This window comes from Apodemus sylvaticus, chromosome 4 (genome assembly GCF_947179515.1).
Source record: "Apodemus sylvaticus chromosome 4, mApoSyl1.1, whole genome shotgun sequence".
NCBI classification, from domain to species: domain Eukaryota; kingdom Metazoa; phylum Chordata; class Mammalia; order Rodentia; family Muridae; genus Apodemus; species Apodemus sylvaticus.
In genome coordinates this window covers 153,834,388-153,861,025 of record NC_067475.1, presented here as the reverse complement: position 1 = coordinate 153,861,025, position 26,638 = coordinate 153,834,388, and the positions used below count along the sequence as shown (strand labels likewise).

At 39.6% G+C, this 26,638-nt stretch overlaps 1 protein-coding gene and 1 pseudogene across 1 annotated transcript in view; one reads left to right on the top strand and one right to left on the bottom strand.

Moving 5' to 3' along the window:
• Nucleotides 1–26,638, bottom strand: part of LOC127683492 (rho GTPase-activating protein 20-like) — a 785,040-nt gene that overhangs the window by 384,253 nt on the left and 374,149 nt on the right. The gene's annotated exons all lie outside the window — the stretch shown is intronic.
• Nucleotides 23,283–23,374, top strand: LOC127683973 (uncharacterized; annotated as a pseudogene).

Below are 26,638 nucleotides of genomic sequence, written 5' to 3'. Positions count from 1 at the left end.
ATATATATGTACACACACACACACAAACACACACACACACACACATATATATATCAAAAAGTTAAGACACCAATAACCCAAATAACCCAATTCATAAATGAGATAGAGACATAAAAAAAAATTCTTAGCTCAGAATCTATAAAGAAATGTTATGTGAGGCAGCAATCAGGAAGTATATTATATTTAAAAAGGCATCCCATTTAGAACAAGTTCTCCAGAGATTGTTACTTTCTGCACATTATGTTTAATGTGATCTTGTACCTCACATATAAAAAAACATGTTTTATCATTTTAAACATTGTAAAGTTTAATTATGTTTCATCATATTCTTGTCTTTTACCAAGTCCTTCTAGATTCTTCCCTCTCCCTTCCCACACTATGTTAAATTCCTTTACCCAAACCCATACAGAACCCTATAAAACAAACATCCAAACCTAGAAAACACAATAAAATTCTACCCCAAAAGAAAAAAAAGGTAAATCACAAACCAACCAAGCTGTACACAAATAAAAACGACTTGTAATATATCATATGTTGTTCTGATACTGCTAAACATGTGGTTTGTCATGGAGTCCTTCATATACCCAGAGTAACTCCAATGGAAAAAATTGATTTTCCTTTCCTAGCATATTTAAATGACAGTTCACTTGATAACCTTCCCACAAGGAGGTAATTTTCACTCATTTGCTAATTTATTTATTTATTCATTCTATAATTTATATATTTTAAAAAAATAAAACAAAATAAAATATGAGGTAAAATACCTATCATATCAAAGTTGGACAAGACAAACCAACAGAAGGAAAAGAGCTCAAGAGATGGTTCAAAAAACAGAGACCCATCCATTAGCACCCCGAGGAATATTATGAAAATACTGATAAAATATAATAGAACATAATATAATATATTATAATATATAATATATAACAATATAATATATAATATAATGTAATATAATATAATGTAATGTAATGTAATGTAATATAATATGAGCACAGAGTACCTGGTGCAGACCCATGCAGGTCTAGTGACTACAGCGTCAGTCTCTATGAGTTCATAAGAGTTGTGCTCATGTTGCTTTAGAAGTCCTTATTTTCTTGGTGCCCTTCATCACCTCTGGCTCTCACATACTTCCTTCCTCCACATCCATAGGCTTACCTGACCTCTGACAGAAGGGATTTTGTGGAGACCTCCTATTTTAGGTTGAATGTTCCAAGGCTTATCCCTCTGCACAATATGTGGTTGTGGGTCTTTATATTTTTGCCATCTGTTTAATCAGGAAGCTTATTTGATGATATCTGAACAATGTAGTCATCTATAAGTACAGAATACCATTAGGAATCATGTTATCACAATATACTTTGGTTTTTAGTCCAGTAGTATTTTGTTTTACCCACGGACCCTGGACTATCTATCCTCATGGTCTTCAGGTCCTTGGGACTCTAAACAGTACAGTGTATGGATTAAATATCATGGAGTGGTCCTAAGTCAAATGACACATCAGCTCTTTCCTTCCACAAGCTTTGTTGCATGCACAATTGCAATAGGATATCTTGAGGTGGTACACGATTGTAGATAAAGGGTTTGTGCTTAGATTTCTGTTTACCTTTCCATTTAATAGTGTGCAGAGTAAATTCCTGTATTAAAGTCCCTGGAATATAGAGATAAATGGCCTAATCTTTTTTAGCATCACATTGGGAACTAGAGTTTGCCACATGAACTGCAGGGCCCACCAATAACATGAAATGTTGAGCCAGCTGGTTGTATGTTTTCCTGTAAGCATTCAGGTAGAATCAATATCCATTTTGTTGTACCACTGTGGCCAACTTTCAAAAAACTCTGACCTACAGAAGAGTACACTGTGATGTGTATTAGTTATTTAACCTTTGTTAATCAATAGTTTTTCAGGGACAATTTGGTCTCATAGAAATATTGAGAAAAACATGAGAAATATTCAGTAGAAATACATCTACTTTTAAAAGGAGAAGACAACTATTTCAAGTTTGCTCTCCCATAAAACATTTTTCTTAGAATCATTCATCAGATCACACTTTTGTTATAACTATTGAATGTTTTTAGTAATCCTAAACCAATTGTGCTTTGAATGTAAATGAGCTATTTCTACTTTGAACCATTTGTATAGAGGTTGGAAAATGAAAAGGAATACACGCAGTCCTATGAAATTCATTCTCATGTGTTGAGTATATAACTAGTACTCAGGACACAAGGTCATCCTTTTTTACAGACATGGAGTTATTCTATTGCCTATCATTTGCATTGCTCTCAAGCAGATCCACTTCACTTAGGGATTATACTGGAGAGCTTCTCTGCCTTCTTCTTCATGGTATATGTTGTCATTTATCCAGGTACCAGTCTTGAGCTTCCTCACTGAAAAGAAGGGAAGACATTAGAGGCCAGGGCAGTTTCTATGGCACCCTCTGTGAGTTTGCATCTCACCAGCCAGGAGTCCACAGGATTCTCCTTACTTCTAAGAAAACGTGGGAATGTAGATCTGGGATGAAAGGTAAGTGAGCAACTAAATTGAGGGCAGGTGGAGAGGTGCCGAGGTATGAGTAATGAGAAGGGTATACTTCTCCAGGTGGGAGATAAGTAGCACCCAGAAATTGTGTCAATAAGGCAAATTAAAATTGAACAACTGTGTGTCTGTGTTTTTGGTTCACTGATCCAATATTCTCTGGTTGTGGGCTAGTAGTGCAGTCCATTCCCAGAGCATAGCATGGGTAGCAAAAGCTACACACACACACACACACACACACACACACACACACAGACACACACACACACACAGACACACACACACAGTATTCTTAGATCAGTTTGATACCCAAGACTGATACAAGTTGTAGGTATCTATGTTAAATTTTCTTTCTATACTGATGTTTCTATACAAACATCAGTATAGCATATGCAGTGTCTGGGATGTTTTATATTACACTAAATACTGAACATGTGTTTTTTTCACTTATGCATTTATTTTGGAAAAATGTGATTTTTCAAAGCACAATTATGGAGCAACCTAAATACTATTCCTTTTGTTTGTTTATTTGCTTTACTAGTATGAGAAATTGGTCCAGAAACCCAAGAAAATAACCACACAATCCACACAATTTTATTTAGTCTATAAACCCTGTTAAGAATTTATTTTAATGCAAATGGATCCCATAGCTCCTTCTGAGTGGTCAGAGTTTGACTTTATATTGATTAATGCCTACTTTCCTCACAATGGCCCATATGATAAGCAGAAAACAATTGTGAGTATATAGTGTAACTTTGCAAACATATCAGTATTTCAAGAAATGCTGCTCTTGGAATTTTAATTAAGTGTCTTCTTTATAGATATTTTAATCAAACTTTGGCTTACATTACCCATACATACACCAAACACATGACAAACTTTCTAGTCATTATAGAGATTGTAATCAAAAAGTAATAAGACAGTCAAATAAGATGAAGAGGTATAAAAGAAAAGGACTTCATGAATTTTGCAGGCAAATGTATGGAACTAGAAAATATCATCCTGAGTGAGGTAACACAGACCCAAAAGGACTTGGATGGTATGTACTTACTGATAAGTATATATTAGCCAAGAAGTTCAGGATACCCATAATACAACTCTCAGACCACAGGAAGCTTAAGAACTTAAGGAAAGACCAAGTGTGGATAGTCAAACCCACTTAGAAGGGGGAACAAAATAATCATGGGATGCAGAGGGAGAGAGGAACCTGGGAAGGAAAGTGTGGGGAAAGGGACAGAAACATGTGTGGAGGGTGGATACAAGAGAGAAGCCCATGGGGTTAGAAGAATGAATCAAAATATGCAGCAGTGGCGGGTGGGAGGCAGAGGGAACCTCTAGAGAGTCCTAGGGGCCTAAGATGCTACCAGGGAATGACATTAGCTGAAATGTCCAACAATGAGGAGATGGAACCTGAAGAGATCACCTCCAGTAGATAGACAAGGCATCCAGTTGAGACAAGGGGTCAACCCCCTATCTTCATAATTTTTCACCCAGAATTATTCCTGTTTAAAGGAAATTAAAGGACAAAAATGGAACAGAGAATAAAAGAAATGCAATCCAGTGACTGGCCCAACTTGGGATCCATCCCATGCGCTAGAACCAAACCATGACACTATTACTGATGCCATATTGTGCTTGCAGACAAGAGCCTGGCATGGCTCTCCTCTGAGAGGTTCTAAGAGCAGCTTCCTGAGACAGATGAAGATACTTATAGCTAACTATAGGGCTGAGTTCAGGGAACCTTATGTAAGATTTAGAGCAAAGACTGAAGGAGCTGAGGCGAATAGCAAACCCATAGGAAGAAGAACAGTGACAACTAACCAGGAAGCCTCTGAACTCCCAGATTAAGCCAAAAATCAAGGAGCATACATGGGCTGGTCTGTGGCTCTGGGCACATACGCAGCAGAGGACTGCCTTGTATGTCCAGATGCAGATGTTAGTGGTGGTGATGGTTATGGCACAGGTTGAAAGTGAGGTCCGGCTACCACATGTTTGAAGGCCTTCAGCCAGGCAACCTTGTCTCTGGTTCCAGCAGAGACCACAGACCAGGTTTGGTGGACAGGCACAGGAGGGTTACATAGCGAGGAAGGAGAAAGCAGAATCCAAAGGTTTAGTAAAGAACTTTTCCCAATCTGTAGGTTGCAGTTTTATTGTATTGGCAGTGTCCTTTGCCTTACAGAAGCTTTTCAGTTTCATGAGGTCCCATTTGTCAATTGTTGATTTTAGAACCTAAGCCATATTTTGAATATTAGTCCTCTATCAGATGTGGAGTTGGTGAAAAAAAATGGTCTCATTCTGCAAGCTTGTGCTTTGCTGTGCAGAAACGGGTCAGTTTCATGATCCCATTTATTAATTGTTGATCTACATGCCTGTGCTAAAGAGATTCTGTCAAGAAAAGTTGTTCCTCTGCCAATGAGTTCAAGGCTATTATTACTTTCATGTTTTTCATGTTCAGTATATATGGTTTTATGATGAAATCTTTGATCCATTTAGACCTGAATTTTGTGCAGGTGGCAAATATGAACCTATTTACATTCTTCTACATATGGCCATCCTGTTTGATCCGCACCACTTATTGAAGATACTATTTTATTTTCCTTCTATATTTCTGGGTTATTTACCAAAAATCAGGTATCCATAGCTGTCCATATTTTTGTTTGTGGCTTCATTTGATTCCATTGATAAAATAATATATTTTATCAAATAACTTGAGAGTTTATTACAATACCTCTATAACTGGAAATCAGGAATGGTGTCTTTATCATGCAGGCTTGCTTTTAACTATTCTGATTTTTTGTTTTCCATAGGATGACAAAATTATTCTTTCATGATATATAAAAAAATTACGTTAAAATATTGGTGTGGATTTGCATTGAATCTGTTGATTGCTTTTGATCAAATGACCATTTTTACTACATTAATCCTACTGATAAATGAGCATGAGAGATCTTTGCATCTTCTGAAATTTTCCTCAATTTCTTCAAAGACTTCAAATTTTTAATCAAACAAGTCTTTCACTTGCTTTGTTAGAGTTACCCTAAGGTATTTTATATTATTTGAGGCTATTGCTAAAGAACTTGTTTCACTATTGTCTTCTCAGTCTCTTTGTAATTTGTTTATGGAAAGACTACTAATTTTTTAAATTTAATCTTATATCCAACTCCTTTCTTAATTCTTCTTTGAAAGTCTGGTAGTATTATATGAGAAAAACATTTCGACCTGAGGTTTTTTTGTTTGGTAGTCTTTTATTAGCTGCTTCTGTTTCACTTGGGGTTATAGGTCTGTTAAATTGTCTATTTGATCTTAATTTACCTTTCATAAGTGAGGACAATAGAGAAAACTGTCAATTTCTTTTAGATTTGAAAATTGTGTAAAGTTTTTTTTTTTTTAAAGTATGCCCTCATGATTCTCTGTATTTTCTTGGTTTCACCTAAGTCCATGTTTTTCTTTCAAATTTCGTTAATTTTGATGTTCTCTCTCCATCATTTCATTAGTTTGATAAAGGTCAATCTGTATTGTTAATATTCTCAAGGAATCTACTCTTTATTTAATTGATTCTTTTTGATGTTCTCTTTGTTTCTATTTTGTTTATTTCAGTCCTCAGTATGATTATATGTTGCTGTGCATTGCTTTTTGGTATGATTACTTCTTTTGGTTCTAGAGTTTTCAAGTGTGCTGTCAGGTTGTTAGTATGAGATCTCTCCAACTTACAATAAGAATGAAGTACATAATAAACTTTATTCTCAACTATGCTTGCATTGTGTCCAATAAGTTTGGTATATTATGTACTTATTTTCATTAAATTCTAGAAAGTCTTAATTTCTTCCTTTTTTCCTCTCTTGATCCATTATTTTATTCATTGGAAAATCATTCAACTTCCATGAGTTTGTCAATGTGCTGTTGTTTCTATTGTTGCTAATATTCATCTTTAATCCCTGATAGTCTGATGGGGTACAGGGAATCATTTCAGTTATCCTACATCTGTTGAGCCCTACTTTGTATCCAAATATGAAGTCAATTTTGGAGAGTGCTCTAAGGTAAAAAGTAGAAGTTATACTCTTTTGTGTTTGGGTAAAAGTTAATCCCTGGTAGTCTGATGGGGTACAGGGAATCATTTCAGTTATCCTGCATCTGTTGAGACCTGCTATGTCTCCAAATATGAAGTCAATTTTGGAGAACATTCTAAGGTACAAAGTAGAAGTTATACTCTTTTGTGTTTGGGTAAAAGTTCTGTAATATCTGTTTGGTCCCTTTGGTTTATAATGTTTGTTAGCTCTGATATTTCCCTCTTTAATTTTTGTTGGATGACCTGTCCATTTCTGAGAGGTCCCTTGGTGGGTATTGAAGTCTCCCACTATCAGTGCATGTGGGCATACCTATTATTCAATCCATAGTAGTGTGTTTGCTACTGCTGCTGCTGCTGTTGTTGTTGTGTTGGGTGTTTTTACACACTTGGACATCTGATAGGCGGGACACATTTTTGGCCAAAGGCTTTGTAGGTGGGTTGTTATCCTTATCCTTGCAATGGGAATGCTGCCTGGCTAAAGGAAGTGGACACTTTGGGTCCAGGATCCATTTCTCTCCCTGTTAGGAGTCTCAGCTAGATTCACCCATAGACCCTCTGGGCCTCCCCTGATCCCAGGTCTCTGGAACATCCTCGAGATTGCCTCCCCATTCCCACTGATCTTTCTTCTCTATCCCCTCTTCTCCCTACATAAGATCTTCCCTGGCCCGCTCACCTCCCCATTCCTTTTTCCAGCCAGTTCCCTTCTTCCATCAACCTCCAATATCTATTTTGTTTTCCCATCTAAGAAAGATTTATCCATCCTTTCTTTTGCCCTCCTTGTTTCTTGGTTTCTTTAGGTCTGTTGATTATAGCATGGTTGTCTTGTACTTTATGGCTAATATCCACTTTTAAGTAGGTATATGCCACACATGTCCATGTGGTTCTGTGTTAACTAACTCTGAATATATTCTAGTTTCATCCATTTGCCTGCAAAATTTGTGATGTCCTTGTTTTTAATGGCTGAATAGTGTTCCCTTTGTGTAAAAGTACCACATTTTCTGCATCATAACCATTCTTCAGTTCAAGGACATCTGTGTTGTTTCCAGATTCTGGCGATTATAAATAAAGCTGCTATGAGCATGGTTTAGCAAGTATCCTTGTGGGAAGTGTAGCATCGTTTCGGTATATGCTCAAGTGTGGTGTAGCTGGGACTTGAAGTAGAACTATTCCCAATCATCTGAGAAACCACAGAAATGATTTCCATTGTGACTTTATGAGTTTTTACCCCCAACCCCAAAAAAAGAGGAGGGCTACCTTTGCTACACAATAAGCCTGACAACATGATTTTATTCTTTATTTTCTGTGTGTTGTGAAGGGGAGGGCATTGATTGCCTGTCTAACTGTCTGCCTTCTGACCAGCCTGCCTGTCTTCTGGTCTGTCTTTCTGTCTATGAACCCTTGCATGTCTGGTGCATTCATATGCTGATGAAGGGGTCAGTTCTGCTGAAATTAAAGTTGTGGATGGCTGTCAGCTCTTTCTTGCCTTCCCCGTGGGTGGTGAGACTTCTGGCCCTGATCTACAATTCTTGGGGCATATACAGTCCTGGAAAACAATGATGGCCAACATGCCTGTAGACCTGATTTTATTATTGTTTTGTGTGTCTGTGTGTTTGGTGAGGGAAATGCCTGCCTGCCTGGTTTATTGCCAGCCTGTAACTCTATCAGAAGCCAGATGAAGGAGTCAGATCAGCTAAAATTAAATTTGTAGTTGCGTGTCAGGTGACAATTGCTTACCCTGCGTATGGAGGGACTTAAACCCATTAAACATAGATACATAATGGGCAAAGCCAGAAGGGCTATTTGTTAAGATTCTGTCAGCCATTTTAGTATTATAGAGTTATGTCTCAGGAACTCCTTAGTTACGTTAAATAAAAACAATGGGAAATACAATACATTTGTGTGCTAGTTTTCTCATTTTAACTTATAGATACTTGATTATCTCTAAGGTATACAGATAAAATAATGCTTATATCCTTGAGATACTTAAAAATAAACAAACTACCACCACTAACAACAACAACAACAAAAACAATTAAAAAAACCTGTGAGTAACAACTACTACAACAACAAATATTCAAATTGCAAATTTCTTGTGCCCTTGATCCATGGCTTCTTTCATTACATTTCGCATGCAAGGAAGGGGTCAGAATCCCTAACATTTGAATCTAAAGCTTCAGTCAAATAGCTGCTGATGTAGTAAATAGTTCGGGTCCTTGATTCTGGAAGCTTCTGTGGTTTCCATGCTGCAACTTTCCCTAATCTCTCCTCCATCGACAGATGAATGAGACATGCATTGAGGGCTGTTGAAACTGGTTCATGTCCCCTCTCTCACATGTATGTTTCTATTACCTATTTACTACCTACTGCATGTTTGTGTTTGAAAGAGATTTACTTATTTATTTTTTTAGTATGTACTAGGCCACAATTCCTGCAAAAACAAACAAACAAACAAACAAACAAACCAAAAACAACCAATCAGACTACTGAAATCAATACAGTATTGCACTTATCCAATGTGCTATCGAATCTCTGGGTTCTAACTCTGTCTTACCTACAGAAGGATTTCCAGAATAACTATAAATATTTATATTTATCTATTTATTTAATCACTCTTTATTGTCTGTCTATAGTTCTTTCTGCCTCTGTCTTTCAAGGCTACACAGTGAAACTCCATCTCAAATAAACCAAAACTAGCTAAGTCTGCCTAGTATGTAGAAGGACTCAAGGACAATTAATTATGTTTGTCTCTTATTATGCATTTTAATGAAAAAAATCAATAAGACTTAAAATTTGAAAGGGCGATATAAACCCCATTCATCTACATTTAAGGACCTCATTTACCTCCATTTAAGGATCAGGTTTGATTTTTTAAAAGTTATAAGACACAAGCTACAGGCATTGACCATAAGTTCCAGATACTACGTCATAAAACAGGAGCTCAAAGAACAGACCATAAAATCCAGAACAGATCATAAAATCCCCAAGAACAGCTTGAGAACAATCACAAAGATTGGGAAATACCATATCACAGAAAAAACCATCTGGGCTGGGCAGCCCTATTTCATCACATGGTTGAATGTTCATGACACAGGAATACAGAACAGGAAGCACCTATTAGACTCTAGCACCCATCAATGAAATTGCAGATTACCTAATGCTTCTAGAAAGTTCCCTTGGTTACTTATAAGAAGGCATGCATACCTTTTTCGGGGTCCCCATTTTAGAGAATGGTTGACTCCTGCATGCTGTTGGATTCTGCAGAATAAACACTCTATGTTTCTGCATGCTACCTGAGGCTCTGGTCTTCCGTCATCGATTTTTGTACAAATACAAATGATTGATTCATGTATCTTGGGATTTTATGAGACTTCTGGTTGCTTTTAGGTGCTTCCTCACAATTCTGCACATTCAAACTGGGTTTAATTGGGTTCTGGTTCTCTAGAGATTACTAAACAGAGGAAAAAAAAATATGACCTGCCAAATTAAGTCACAGGGCTGCTTCCATCTTCGGGAGGTCATTAGCCAAGATGGAAAGATGGATACCATCCGCATGGCAACATACATCTTGGTGAGGTCAATCAAATGACAGAACAAGAAATTAGAAACAAATAAACAATCTAACACAAAAACTTCCATGGGTTGAAGAAAGAACAAGAAATTGGGAGTAGATATAAATGCTTTTAATCTCAGTCTCAGAGAGGCAGCAAAAGACGAACTGAGTTTCTTCCTTGACAGGGATTTCTCCACACCGACAAATCCTATGTCAAATACACCCTGTCCCACCCCCTCAAAATTATCCATTTTACCTTTCCAGACTTATGTCTGAGGAGACTCCTACTTATGTTACACAAAAACAAAACAGTATGTGGTAGAAATTGTTAATCCCAACCCATGAGTTCTTACCCCACCTTAATTATTTAGATTTTGGATAAAAGACAAACATTTTTTATTTGTATGCCTTAAATGACACAAGAAGAAGCAGGCAGATATCTACCCTCCATCTCATTAGAATTTACCTTTTTATCAATAACCTCAAGTGATTACTGATTATGTTTCATTTGTGCTGATATTAGCATTAATTGGCCAGTGAAGATTACAGCTTTTGGAGATGGCTCAGATGGAAGGTACCTATCTGATGCTCTTTCTATGGATGCTTGAGTTCAATTCCAAGGGAGCCACATAGAGGGTCCTCCTAGTTTCTGGTGCCCTCTTCTGGCATGTAGGCTTATATGCAGATTGCCATGCATATACATCAAAAATGAATGAATAAATAAATAAATAAATAAATAAACAAACAAGAACAAATATTCTAGCGTTTGTCTTGCTATGGTGGTGCAAGTGGCTCTGTAGGTTTGAGGCTAGCTAAGTCAACAGAGTAAGTCCCAAGGCTGCCATTGTTACCCAAAGAGAAATGCTATCCCCAGACAAAATAAAACAAGGCAATAGAAGATTATGGTTTTTATTTTACAGTTATATCTTCCCTCTAGTGTCATTGTTTCTTGAACTTAGATGAAGTCCTGTTTAACTTCTTTCTTTCTTCCTTCCTTTCTTTTCTTTTTTTCTTTCTTTCCTTTTTTCTTTTTTTCGGTGGCAATTGGAGCTATACTTTTCCCCAGAGACTGATTTTATTCTGTGGCAAGGGTTGTATAATGTTGTGTTTTCCACATATTGTCTTCCAGCTTTGGATGTCTCCTCCCTACACCATCAGGTTGTGTGTAAGACAGGGGTGTAGTTATCTGGCCTAAACACTGTGACCTCTGCACTTCTCACTGTAGTTCTTGGATTTCCTGTGGACATGTGTACTTTGAAGTCCTCACACAGTTCACTCTGTTCCTGAGTTCCATTTGAACCTCTTCCCCAAGGCCAGAAGGGAGGTTGATCCATTTCAATGCATGCCCTCTCTGTCCATTGCAGGAATGCCCCATGCTTGAGAACCCCCCAGTGCTCCTGGAGCATTCCAGGCTTTGACCCTCAAGGTACTCACTTCTGAGTTGATGGTGGTGCTTTCTGTTTCTTGGTGTGTCATCTGTGCTCCATTTTGCAGTAAGAGGCCTGAGGGGGCCAAAAGAAAGTATGGTAAAAGGGGCTCTGGCATTCCCTGTTGTCTGAAAAGGGAGTCCTTTTTTGGATGAGTGTCTGCCCCAAGCTGCTGCATTCCTCTGTAGGGCCATGTAGAGAGGGGCTGAATGGTAAAGGCTAGTTTCTTTTTGTCAATGACCTTTTGCTACACTGTGTGGGGGGCCAGTATCTGTCCCTCTCCGGTCTTGAACACTCAGGATACCCTGGAGGACAGGCTTAGTGCGGATGCTCCACACTTACCGTGGAGGTCTTATGTGCTGCATTTCACTCATGGAGCTAGTTTATGGTTGTTGTGGTCTGGAGCTCATTGGGTACTCTGAGGGTACATTCCACCCTCAATGAGAAAAAGTTGCATTCTTTAGGTATCTGAGAACCTTCCGATGCTAAGGGAGCATTTCAGGCTTTGACCATCAAGGTGCTCACTTCTGAGTTGATGCAGCCTGCTATGCTCTGAAGGGGATTATATGGATGCACAGTCCCACCCCAAGGCATGCTCTAAACATCTTCTGCAGTAGTTTTGGCCATGGGAATCCCCACTCCACTCCTGTCTTCAGTGGGGTGAGCATTTGCTTTTTAGTTTATTGTGGCCCATGCCTCCTCCCTCAAGATTTGAGGATGTATCTCACAGGTAGAGCTGTTGTCCTTTCTTTTCACATCCCTCAAGCTTTTCACACAGAACCAATGAAATGTGCTCCAGGAGTGTTTGCCATCCCACAGCCTTGGTCAAACTGGGTACACCTGGAAGGAGAGCAGGGGACAGGGGGTGCTGAAAGTGAACGGTCTAGAAAGAGAATCGTGAAGCCCCGACAATGTTCTGATCAAGGCCCAATGTTTAATGGATAACTCTGAATTTAAAGGGGAGAAACCCATCCCCCAATATGCCAGAATCTGGTCAGGAAAACAGGCTCAGCTGCTCAGTGGGTAGCTGGCTCCTTGCAGGAAGCTGCAGATCTGGAAGAACAATAGACTTCTCCTAGTTCTGAAGGCTCCACCCTAGGTAGGCAACTGTGGCAAAACAAGGTCTGAATTATCCTGCTCAAGGCTGGAGGAAAGGCTCAATTCCTCCCTATTTATTTATTAAAAATTAGCTGGACTGGGGCACTGGATTGACTTATCCTCTATGGTCCTTCCTGGGAATTATGGTGGTTGGTTGCTGCATCTGGCTTACCACTGTGTCTATACTCTCTCTTACCCATCCCAGAGGACACTAGCAGATTACTTGTGTTATTTAAGCAAACACAGCCATATTAGTGTTTATTAATAAACAAATAAGGCATTTCAGTTCATGCCTCTGTCTTAGGTTGATAAGAGTCATAGATCATCAGTGGCCTGTTTTTGACTGCTGGGTGCAATTTGAGCATCCAGAGGACTGCAAGCATGGCACACACATGAACTGGATGGGAAGGGCATGTACCACAATGGATCAGTCAACCACACTTCCAGGCTTGGGGAAGAGGTTTAAATGGAACACAGGAACTGAGTGAACTGCATGAGGATAACAGAGAACGTGATGTCCACAGGGACCCCATGAACCACCTTAAGATATATAGAGGATCACAGTCTTTGGGCTGAATAGCCACACCCCATCCTTCTACACACCATTAACATTGACAGGGAGGAGAGGCAGGGGCCTGCTGGCAGAAAGAGGAGTGTGGCCACCACTTGCAATGAATGACTATTCCCCATGAGTGTCCATTTCTCAAATGGCATGGTGTAGGTCCCAGCCAGAAGAGAGTACAAGAACACCACATCAGTCCACAGAAACGGAGAGTGGCAGATGCTATAGGGAACAACAAGCTGGATCTTCTGTGGACAAAATGAGCAAGCTGGGACTCAAAAGTGAACAATTCAAGCAACCAAACCAAGAACAACAGAAAAAGCAGGACAAAGAGCCTCCTCCCCCCACCAAAAAAAGAGCAAAAAATTTTGAGAACTGCACTTCTCCACACAGCAAATGATGGAGGCTCAGAAACAAAAAGGCATCAAATAACAACAACAACAAAAACTTGCTGGCTTAACCCCAGACAGCAATGCCGTGAAAAGGGCAAAGTAGTGCACTTAGGATTTACATGGCAGACAAACAGAGACACACAAATCGAGGACCTGTGGAAATTTGGGAACTCAGTGAAAGAAACACCAAGTGGACCTGTCATGGAGGAGAAACAGGAATCTTCAGCACACACAAGTGCTCTCCTTGCCCTTAGCTCCACCATTCACTCAGTCCAGGTGACAAGGAACATGGAGAAAGAGGGAACGCCTGGCATGCAGATATATATTAACATACTGTTCTTTGGTTGGTGACATTAAAGAACAGGACACTTCAATGCTGTTGGCTTTTCTGGCCACCTGTTTTTCTGCCCTATGGCTCACGGCTCACAGTTCCTGAAGCTCCATTTGCTATGATTCCTGTTTCCTGTGTTTACTTACTTGGATGAGTGAATTCTCTGGTGTGGCTTGTGACAATCAGGCACTGTGCATTATTTGTGTGTATTCTGATCATTTTAAATTTCTTATTCTGTGAATTTATTGTACATTGACCTCTCCAACATCAAATCCAACATTATTGTTGTTGTTGTTGTTGTTGTTGTTGTTACTTCGGGTTAGAGGGGTCCCACAGGACAAAAACAAACTAGTAAGACTCCAAGCTTCAGAGACACCAACAGGATGGGCCACTTCTCTTGGAAACTGGGATCATAGCATCCTTTCATATTCAGAAATTCAGATCCCCAGCCACAGGAACTGAGTGGCTCCTGAAGTAAAACAAAAACAAAAAGGTTCTGAAGCTCTAGTGAGCCCAAACCGGGCAACATTGCCTTGGAATCCTGGGCCACGGCATCCTCTGGACCTCAGTGATCCAGAGCTCCAACCTAGGGGCTCATGTAAAAAAAAAATGACCTGAAGCTCCATTGAGTCCAGACTGGGCCACATCCGCTGGGAGGATGGGACCACAGCATCCTTTAGGCTCTGAAATCCAGAGCTCCAAGAAGTGAAGGAAGGCTGGTGTCAAAAACCTCCAGTTTCTTCCCAGTTCTGTCTTTGTCAACTTGTTTGGGGATGGGAGTGGGGTTTAAAGGTCTTCCCTCCTCAGAAATCCAGTGGGGAAGTGGTTAAAGGCAGGGTTAACATCTGTGTTTTGTTGTTGCTTAATAGGGGAAAGTAGCAAGGATATTGACTCATTTTCTCATAAAACTCAGCTCAAATATCACATAACTATTATTTTCATTAGTATGGATTCTTGAAAGAAATGAACTAATGTGATTGATGATTAGATGAGGTGCATAGAAAAGGCAGAACTAATTATAGAAATTGACTCATACAGTCAATAATAATAATAATAACAATAATTCCTATGCCATGTCACATCTCTCCTAAGCTGGTTTTTTTTCCAGAAAAAAAAAGATTTTTACCTTATATAATTACAACAAAACATTTTGTAAATGATATAAAATCAAATTTCAGAGAGACAGGGACAAAACATATTAACCAAATATCCAAAACAAAAAACTAAAAGCTATCTGTCCATATTTAGAAAATTCTGATATTAGTAGCAGTAAGAGAAGCAATGTATATCATTTAAACAACATTCACTGATCTTTGCAGCCATGCAGACTGTCATTGTTTATACATTAACAGTGACCTCTGACAGCTAAATTTGCAAACTAATCTGGACTGTCTCCAACTCGCCAGTAACGCATTAACAACCCCCTTAAAATTAGAGTACAGATAGAATAGATTTTTTAAAGGTTTATTTATTGATTTTATGTTTGTGAGCTTCATTCAAACTAACAGCAGAGGGCAACAGATCCCATTACAGTCTCACTATGTTGCTCAGGCTGGTCTGTAAACTCCTGGGCTTAATACCTCAGCATATTCCAAGGAGCTAGGACTGCAGGTGCCCACCATCTGCCTGGCTCCAAACAGCCCTTTGAATATCCTGCTTTGTAATCTGTAGTAGCCTAAATAACTCTTGTCTCTTTTTTGTTCAAACTTAAAATCGTTTTTGTTGTACATGATTACAATAATTTAACCTAATAAAGACTACTGACATCCTTGGTTTGAAGCGCAGTATTCTTTTTCAGTAGAGTATTCAAAAATCAATGTTTCTGTTGTGATATTTTGGCAGTCTCTGAAATCAAGGCTAGTGCTTTCCCCACACTAAGAAAGTGTGTCTTTAAATGAATTACTAGTAATAGTGAAATAACCAGTTTCTAGAGCTTAATGTATAAAACATAAGTGTTGTAAGCATCTTCCAAAATGTAATTCCTTCAACACTGAAATCACATATTTTTTATTACTCTATTATAAACTCCCATTTTACAAATAAGGAAAAGGTTGCATAGAAATATTAAATAATTTTCTTTAGTTCACATAACCAGAAAACAAAGGAGCTGAAATTCGTACCTAAACTATTTATCCCTAGAACTTGGGCTTTTAACTATTAAGCCATACTCCTAATTTCTAGATAGAGGTCCTTGACTCAAGTATCACAGTGTCTTTCTGGAAGCTTCAGGAGAGAGGCAGTGACCTCTCTCTGTTATTACTATCTCTGTTCTTTAGTGGGGGGCTAATATCCTTTTAGTTCCTCGAGATATCCCAGAGAATTCATGTTGCCTATTATTTTACCCTGAGCCATCTTTGACCTTTGACCTAAACAGAACCTTCAGCTTCTTCACACTCAGGATAGATGTCTTCATTCCTGCTAGAATTCATTTTGTTATCAACACAGTTGCATGTCTATCTGGGACACTTGCCCAACAGTAGATTAGGAGCAATCAGTTGTTCATCAAGAAGTGATCGTTTGCTCATGAAGCACTATTTTGTCCACCCAGTTTTTAGAAAAGTTGAGATATACTGAAAGATCATTGGATGAATTAATGCAAGGGCTTCAGGAAGAGAGGGAGAGGAAGCAGGTAACACCCAAGAGTAGGATGCTGGCCTGACCTCTGTAAAGGAGAGAAGGCAAGAAAAAGAACCAGTCTCTAACATAGGGTACGACAGACTCAGTCAATCAGTGCCGGGTGTCCAGTCAAAGGCATGGGTGAAGGGAGTTTCCTGTCTCATATAAATAGGCCTGTGCTGCTCCATCTGGCACTGATGAGAAGAAGAGTTCACAAGTGCAGCCTCCGTGTGAGGTTAGGGAGGAGGAGATGCAGAAGCCTGGCTGCCCAGATTGACAATCAGATCTGCTGCCCAGATTGGATATCAGAGGCACGATTTGTGTTTTTGTTGGTTTGTGGGGTTTTTTTTCCTTTTCTTATTTTGTTTTATTTTTCAAGTACAGGGTCTCATTGTATATCCCTGGCCAGTCTGGGACTCACTATATGTGGCAGGCTAGTCTCCAGTTCGAGATCTGCCTGTGTCTTCTGGGATTAAAGGCTTGTGCCACTATGCCAGCTCAGAGACCTATTTTCCTGGCCACCATATTGAGGTCTCAGAGGTGAACAGGACATGTAAAGTTTAAACTTTCCAATGTGGCTGTGTCTTTTAACCACCAAGGATGGAAACTCCTTTCCCACTACCAATACCCAAGCCCATTTGAAAGTTATTGATTCCTTGATCAGTCTTTTTCTCCTTTCTTTTTTTCTGCCTTAAATCTGACAGTTGATCTTGCATGTCTTCAGACCCCAGGTGTGTCCCTGCCTGCCATGCTAAACTCTGTACTGCCTAAACTCAGTAACTCCTGCACTCAGGAGCTGGAAATAAGCAGAAGTGGTGGTAAGGTCAGGTTAGGGTGGTGGAGAAGCTACTTTCATGATGTTCCACAAGATGACCATTTTCATCTTTCTGATGAAATTTCATACTTGAGTTTTTAATGATTTAATTTTATCAATTTTATCTGCTAGCCAAGTTGACTCTCCTTTCCTTTATTTTTGGTGAGAAGATACAAATGTAAAATGATGGTGATGATGATGTAGTTCTGGCTTACCTGGAACTGTCAGGAGATCACAGTTGTGCTGTTCCCCATAGAGAGATCAGTCCTTTCTTGAAAGAAAGTGTGAAAGAGATGGAGGGGGGGAGTTTAAACAGGGAGACAGAGAGATAGAGAGACAGAGAGACATAGAGAGAGAGACAGAGAGAAAGAGAGACAGAGAAAGAGAGACAGAGAGAGAAAGATGGACAGAAGGAGGGAGGTAGGAAAGCAAAGAAGGAAGGAGGTAAGAAAGAAAGAAAAGGAGCCTTAGATTTCTGGTGGTGCAAACTGCCAGGGGTCTGCCTCCACTCAGGAACTGAGCACATAGGCTGCTTTTGTCTGCCAGCCCGCCGGGCTCGGGGCCCGTGTCCTGCCCAGGAAGCTGTGGAAGGAGAGAAGCCCCACTGCCATATTTGCTGTCTGCAGGGACACAAAAGGATCACTAGGTACTGTAACACCCTGAGCTTTAGATTTCTGGTGGTGCAAACCACCAGGGGTCTGCCTCCACTCAGGAACTGAGCACATAGGCGGTTCATCTGCAAGCCAGTCCATCGTAGGACCTGGGTCCTATGTGAGAATCAACAGAGGGAGTGACCCCCACCACAACTTCTTCCCTCCATAATAGAGCAGACAGAGAACACCTGGTTGACCTTGACAACCTAAGTATAGCATTGCTTGAGCCAAGATTGAGAAGGGCTCCAAAGGCACAAAAGAGGAAGCCAGCATATCAGTAATCTGTGCCAGAAGAAACCCAGTCACCCAGTGTTGCAGAAATAACCTTAAAGATCCACAGTAGGTTGAAGCTCCAGCCAGTGACAATAAGACCATCTAACTCCTGGGAGACCAGATGGCTAAAGGCAAACGTAGGAACATTACTAACAGAAACCAAGGCATTATGGCAGCATCTGAACCCAATTCTCCAACATTAGCAAGTCCTGGATACCCCAACACACCAGAAAAACAAGATTTGGATTTAAAATCACTAGTCATGATGCTAGTGCAGGAACACATGAAGAACATACTTAAAGAAATTCAGGAGAAAATGGATCAAAAATTAGAAGCCCTTACAAGGGAAACACAAAAATCACTGAAAGAAATTCAGGAGAATACAAAAGCCAATACGGAAGAAACGCAAAAATCACTTAAAGAAATACAGGAGAACCTTGATCAACAGTCAGAAGTCATGAAAGAGGAAACACAAAAATCGCTTAAAGAATTAGAGGAAAACACAAACAAGCAAATGACAGAACTGAGCAAAAATTTTCAGGATCTAAAAACAGAAGTAGAAACAACTAAGAAAGCACAAAGGGAGACAACTTTGGAGATAGAAAACCTTGGGAAGAAATCAGGGACCATAGATGCAAATATCAACAACAGAATACAAGAGATAGAAGAAAGAATCTCAGATGCCGAAGATACCATAGAAATCATGGACTCAACAGTTAAAGAAAATGCAAAATGCAAAAAGCTTGTAACCCAAAATATCCAGGAAATCCAGGACACAATGAGAAAGCCAAATAAAGGATCATAGGTATTGATGAGTGTGAAGATCTACAATTTAAAGGGCCAGCAAATATCTTCAACAATATTATGGAAGAAAACTTCTCTAACCTAAAGAGAGAGATGCCCATGAATATACAAGAAGCCTACAGAACTCCAAACAGACTGGACCAGAACAGAAATAACTCCCGTCACATAATAATCAAAACTCCAAATGTACTAAAGAAAGAAAGAATACTTAGGGCAGTAAGAGAAAAAGGGCAAGTAACATATAAAGGAAGACCTATCAGAATTACACCAGATTTCTCACCAGAGACCATGAAAGCTAGAAGATCCTGGGCAGATCTCATGCAGACTCTAAGAGAAGAAAAATGCCAGCCAAGATTACAATACCCAGCGAAACTCTCAATCACTGTAGATGGAGAAACCATGACAAAACCACTACTGGGCATATATCCAGAGGATTCTTCAGCATGCAATAAGGACACATGCTCCACTATGTTCATAGCAGCCCTATTTGTAGTAGCCAGAAGCTGGAAAGAACCTAGATGTCCTTCAACGGAGGAATGGATACAAAAAATGTGGTATATTTACACAATGGAGTACTATTCAGCCATTAGAAACAATGAATTCATGAAATTCTTAGACAAATGGATGGAGCTGGAGAACATCATACTAAGTGAGGTAACCCAGTCTCAAAAGATCAATCATGGTATGCACTCACTGATAAGTGGATATTAGCCTAGAAACTTTGAATACCCAGGACATAATCCACAAATTAAATGATGTCCAAAAAGAATGGAGGAGTGAGCCTTGGTTCTGGAAAGACTCAGTGCAAGAGTATAGGGGAATTCCAGAACAGGGAAGTGGGAAGGGGTAGATGGAAGAATAGGGCTTATGGGACTTGCGGGGAGTGGGGACCCAGAAAAGGGGAAATCATTTGCAATGTAAATAAATAAATGAAAAAAAAGAAAAAGAAAGAAAGAACAAAAGAAAGAATAAAAGAATGAAAGAGAGAAAGAAGGAAGGAAAGGGAGAAAGAAAGGGCAAATAAATAAAATAAATAGAAACATAATTATAATTGAATTGGAACAAGCCAACACACACATACACACAGACACAGACACACACATACACACACAGGGACAAGGGAGAGCAGGGAATGGGATATGGCATATCTGCCTCCTTTTCTTTTTGTATTGGTTTTTTTTTTTTTTTTTGGAATTTTTTTGCACTTTTTATTGAATATATTCCTCATTTACATTTCAAATGTTATATCCTTTCCCAGTTTCCTCCCCTCCCCGAAATACCCCAACCCATCCTCCCAGCCCCTGCCTCCAAGAATATGTCCCCCACCCAACACACTACCACCTACCCTCCCCCCTCGATTTTCCCATGCTGGGGCATCTATTGGGCATTTATAGGACCAGAGACCTGTCCTCCTACTGAAGCCCAACAAGGCATTCCTCTGCCACTCTTTTGGCTGGAACCATGTGTACCTGTGGTTGATGGCTCAGTCCCTGGGAACCCTGGGGCATCTGGTCAGCCAAAATCATTATTCTTCCCAGACTAATTCTTAACCACTCAGCACTCCCAGAGCTCCCAGGGACAAAACCATCAACCAATGAGTACACATGAAGTTACCCATGACTCCAGAAGCATAGGCAGCAGAGGATGGCCTTGTTGGACATCAAAGGGAGGACAGGCCCATAAATGTTCTGTGCTGCAGTGTAGCGGAATACCAGGACCAGGAAGCAGGAGGGGTTTGATTGGGGAACAGGGAGAGCTGATATAGCTCATGGGATTTTCACGGGGGTGGGGGGCAGGAAAGAAGATAATATTTGAAATATAAATAAAGAATATATCTAATTAACATCTACAACAAAAGAGAATAAGCAGAATCTGCCTCCTTTTCAAGTTGTTATTCGTTCCCAAATTCAACTAGAAGGATGGCACCATAAATAATTCATTTTTTTAAATGTGTTTGAAACTTTTCTCAAAATGAGTTGAGAAATGTAAAGGGGAGTGTCTGCCAAACCCCAAACACAGTAGAGGAAAAGAAAGTTACAATCAGTAAGTAATGAAGTAAGTATAAACTTAAAAAAAAAAAGAAAAGAATATTTTAGTTTTGTACAAAATGCCTAATTAAAGTGTAGCCTCTCATAGTAAGGAATACATGTTGCACAGAATAACAGATTACTAGACACAACCAATGCATCATTAAATAAAGATTGATGTCTCTCATTCCTTTTCCTGCCACTTGTGAGTTCTATGTTGCTTTGGCACAGCAAGTTTTGATGTATTCCTCCAATGTCTTTCTTCACAAGGGTTTCCATATAGTTGAAAAAATAAGATACTCCTTGTACAGGTCTCCACCTAACAGAACAAGTACTCAGTGGATAAGTTATCAGACCAATGTTCATGTTAAATTTTAAAAGGTTTATGATAGTAAAAAAACAGTAAATAATGTTGAAAGAGAAGATCTGAGGAATATTATAGCAGCATTTATACTGATGATTTAATACACTGTATACATGTATGAAATTCAAAATAAGGAAGAATGTGATATTAAAAACTAATTGTAACTTTGAACATAAATGATATGCTAATGGGAAACTTAGTAAGAAATTAAAAAATTAAACATCATTAAAAATTCTAGACTTCTTTTCATACCTGTGAACACCCTGGCCTTTCCTATATTGTCCTATATGTCAGTTTCCTTCAGAAATTTCTTTTTCGTATGTTTGTCCCTTCCCCAAACTGTCTTGAATGGTGAAAACTTAGAAATGAGTAGGTGGAGTATATTAGCATTTGAAAGTGTAGTTGCATGAATCTCCACAACTCAAGCCAAAGACCTCTGCTTTCATGATCCTGATGTTCAGCTGAGCTGTCAAAACTATTATAATAAGCTAGATAACTCTCAATGCAGAAAAACAATCACATGTACAAACAAGCAAACACTCCAGCATTCAAAGATTAGTCATGAAGTTGATCTTGTCCAGACACCGGTGACAGTTCTGTGTGTCTTTCCTGTGGCTCCTATGAGGATATCAACATTGATTCTGGAAAGTAAACATTCTTGTACATTTCAAAGTCTCCACCTAGATTCCTGCACCTCTCCAAACCTCTCCATCTCCTGTGCTATGCTAACAATTGCTTTCTATATACATACCTTTACAGTGGAGCCTGGAATTGAGAGCAAATCAATGGATATGAAATTATCGCTTTCCTTCTAGGCACTATATAACAAACTGAAGACTGCAGTTGGTAAACCAACCACTGAAGTCTGAGGATTCATTAGCAGTCAGGGTGACAGGCCATTGTGAAGTCAAGATTCAAGAGCTTATGCTGTAACTGACAAAGTGACAAGTGCATTTCATCCTCTTCAGTCTTTTGGTTTTAAAATCATGTAGTTTAATAATTGTTGAACCATAGGCATTTTTATTAAATAACAGATTCTCAGAAAAGTATATGTTAATAGCTAAATAGATAGATGAAATGAGAGACAGATAGATATCAGTAATAATATCTATCCAAGAAGAGAAGTAATTTTCTACAAAACATTTTGAAATTCATACTCATTCTCAAATATTCTCAATACATTATTCTTTTTTAACCTATCAAAGGTATATGTGAAAATTCAGCTTCATTAACCCTATGAACCGTAGAGACCAACATGCAAAAATCACAGGACACTTTAAAAATAAATATGCTTTACTGAACAGAGTCAGAAAGCTTCATCTACAGGAAAGTCAGTCAGTATTGTAGATTAGTATATTATACTTCTCATCACAATGATACTTAGTTCAGAATCATAGTCAAGGATAAAATACATTCCTTAAATGAATTCATTCTATCCTCTACATCTTCACCATAAAAACAGAAAAAATAAGTATAAAATATGATTCTATTTTATTTTCTTGCTATTAAAGTTTGAGGTTTAATAATTAGGTCTTTTTATTCCTTTTTTTCTGATGAATATTTTCTTCCTCCTGCTTTTTATTAAGTAGATTCTTTTGTAATACAACATGTTCTGATAGTTTTCCCTCCCTCTACTCCTCAGCTCCTCCCCACCCAACACACCCACATGCACGCACGCCCCCCCCCACACACACACACGCACACATGCACACCTTCTCTCACATCTGGGCTCAGTCCATTTCTTTATCTCAGTAGAAAAGAACAGGTTTATTGCTTCTCGGCCTTTTGGCTAAGATCAAGTGTAGAAAAGAACAGGCTTCTTAGAGTCTACAGACTAAAATTTTTTTTCAGAGAAACCAATGAAAGACCCAAAACTGTTCAATTGTGAGGTAAAGAAAATAAACTTAAGTCCAATCAAAGGTTCTTGACCTCACAGTGGTATGAACTCGCTGATAAGCGGCTATTAGCCTAGAAGATCAGAATACCCAAGAAACGATTCACATATCAAATGATGCCCAAGAAGAAGGAAGGAGAGGCCCCTAGTCCTAGAAAGGCTCAGTGCAGCAGTTTAGGGGAATACCAGGAAAGGGGAGCAGGAAGGGGTTCATGAGGTAACAAGGGGCGGGAAGAGGGCTTATGGGACTTTTTGAGAGGGGAGATCCAGGAAAGGGGAAATAATTTGAAATGTAAACAAAAAATATATCAAAAAATTAATTAAATTACACTTACAAAAAAAACTTCTTGAATACTACTGACATGTAAGTACACTTACTGCATCTATTCTGATATGTGGCTGTACGGGTTATTGTCACACTTCATAGGTGTTAGAAGCAGAATACTCCTGTCAACTGCTTCCCTAACACGTCAACATGTCTAATATTTTATGTACCATAGAAACTCATTTTCAACGTAGACGTTGCTAAGTCATAAACCGCTAGAATCAGTTGAATTTAGACATATACATATTGCTGTAAGATTTCTTTGGCAAAAGGCACTCAACCTCCCATGGCTGGGGCTAGAAATTTAAGTCAGATTTATGGAAGTAGTGAGGCTGTAGACTTGAAAATTTATCACACTAATTTACTAGATCAGCTCAATTCCTTCTGTAGCATTCTAAATAATTTATACATTTATTTATGTATTTTTTAAAACTTAATATTTTATCCCCCCATCTCATCCACTCTCAGAACTTTCCACATCCCATATCTCCTCCCCACCCTGCTGTCTCCACATGGATGTCCTCATCCTCCAGCCCACCTGACCTCTAAACTCCCTGGGCCCTAGAGTCTCTTGAGGGTTAGGTGCATCATCTCTGAATGAATACAGACCTGGAGGTTTCTTTTGTAAGTGTGTTGGGGGCCTCATGTCAGCTGGTGTATGCTGCCTATTTGGTGGTTCAGTGTTTGAGAGATCTGAGAGGTCCAGATTGAGAGTGCTGGTCGTCCTACTGGGTCTCCTTCCTTAGCTGCTTTCATCCTTCCCTAATTCAACAACAGGAGTCAGGTGCTTCTGTCCATTAGTTGGGTGCAAATGTCTGTATCTGACTCTTTCAGCTGCTTGTTGGATCATTCAGAGGGCAGTCAAGATAGGTCCCTTATTGTGAACTCTCCATAGCCTCAGTAATAGTGTCAGACCTTAGAGCCTCCGCTTGAGCTAGACCTCACTTTGGGCCTATCTCTGGCTCTTTTCCTCAGGCTCCTTTCCATTTCTATCTCTGCAGTTGTTTCAGAGAGGAACAATTACAGATCAGAGTTGTGACTGTGGGATGCCCCTCCCTCATTTGATGCCCTATCTTTCTTCCTGCTGGGGGTGGGCTATGTTCCCTCTCCCCACTGTCAGGCATCTAAGGTTGCTCCCTTTAGTGCCTGATAGTTGCTCACCTCCCAGGACTCTGGTACATTCTGGAGGGTCCTTCCCCTAACCTTCTACTTTCCAAGGTTGCTTGTTTACATTCTTTGTGCTGGCCCTCAGGGCTTCAGTCCTTTTCCTTCTCCCCATCCTAGATCAGGTTCCCCTCTCCCATGACTCCCCTGACCACTGTCCACTTTCCTTCCCAGGTCCCACCCTTCTTCCCCACTTGTGATTGCTTTCTTCTCCCTCCCAAGTGGGACTGAGTTGTCCTCACTTGTGCACTTCAGCTTGTTGACCTTTTTTGAGGTCTGTGGACTGTATGTTGGGTATTATGCATTTTTTGGCTAATATCCGCTTATTAGTGAGAATATTAGTGTGTCCTTTTGTGTCCGAATACCTTACTCAGGATATTTTCTAATTCCTTCCATTTGCTTGAAAAATTCAGGATGTCCTCATGCTTAACAGCTGAGTAGTATTCCATTGTGTAAATGAACATTTTCTGTATCGATTTGTTGTGGGACATCTGGGTTGTTTCCAGCTTCTAGGTATCTAAGATACCTAGCAGCACAAGGTTGCTATGAACGTAGTGGAACACGTGCCTCTGTGGCATGGTGGGCATCATTTGGGTATATTCTCAAGAGTGGTATTGCTAGGTCATCAGGTAGATCTATTTCCATTTTTCAAAATAAACATCAGAATGATTTCCAGAATGGTTGTAACAGGTTGCAACTCCACCAGCAATGGCGGAGTGTTCCTCTTTCTACATATCCTCAACAACACTGGTTGTCATCTGAGGTTTTTGAATGTAGTCAATCTGATTGGTGTAAAGTGGGATCCTGGGGTCATTTTGTTGTTGTTTTGTTGGTTTTTGTTTTCTCTCAATATCTATTTTTCTATTGAGTATCTTCATTTACGTTGCCAATGGTAAAACCTTTCCCAATTTCCCCCCTCCTGAAAGCCCCCCTCCCCAAAGATTCCCTACCCCTCCTCCCATCACTTGCCTCCATGTGTATGTCCCTCTACCTGACACATTCCCACCTCACCCCCACCCCCCACCCCCATCTGTTTCCTTTTGTTGGGGCCTCTATTGAGCCTTTACCTGACCAAAGACCACTCCTCCCACTGATCCTGATGGTTCAGTCCCTGGGAGTCTTGGGGTGTCTGAGTGTCTGAAGTCATTCTTATTCCCATGGGGCTGTAACCCCTTCAGGTACTCCGGACTACCCTCCAGATCCTCCCACTGGTGACCCCAAGCCCAGTCCAATAGTTGGTTGCTAGTTTCTGCCTCTGTATTTATAGAGCTCTGTCAGGGCCCATCTGGAGACAGCCATGGCATGCTCCTTTTGGTACATGCTTCTTGTTGTAGTGTCGGGGTTTGGTGACTGTTTGTAGGATGAATCCCCAGGTAAGGCAGTCTCTGGGTGGCCTTTACTTCAGACTCTGCTCATTTCTCTGATCACTAAAACCTTTGACCATTCCTATGTTTTTTGAAGCCATGATTCACCTTTAATCTTATCATGTGTGATGATTAATGCTGATCATTAATGGAATTCTATTTAGAATTCTCTCTGAAAAAAGATTCTGGACATGACACTGAGGGTGTATTTATGGTCCTTAGATTCTGTCTATGCTTAAGTAACTGGTGGCCAAACCAATAGTATAACTAGGTTCTACTATTCCTTTCATGGTTCCTGGGATGTTTAAAAAGAAAAACTTACTGAATATTAACATTTATTGTCCTCTGCTTCTGAATTATGTGAACGACTTCACTAGC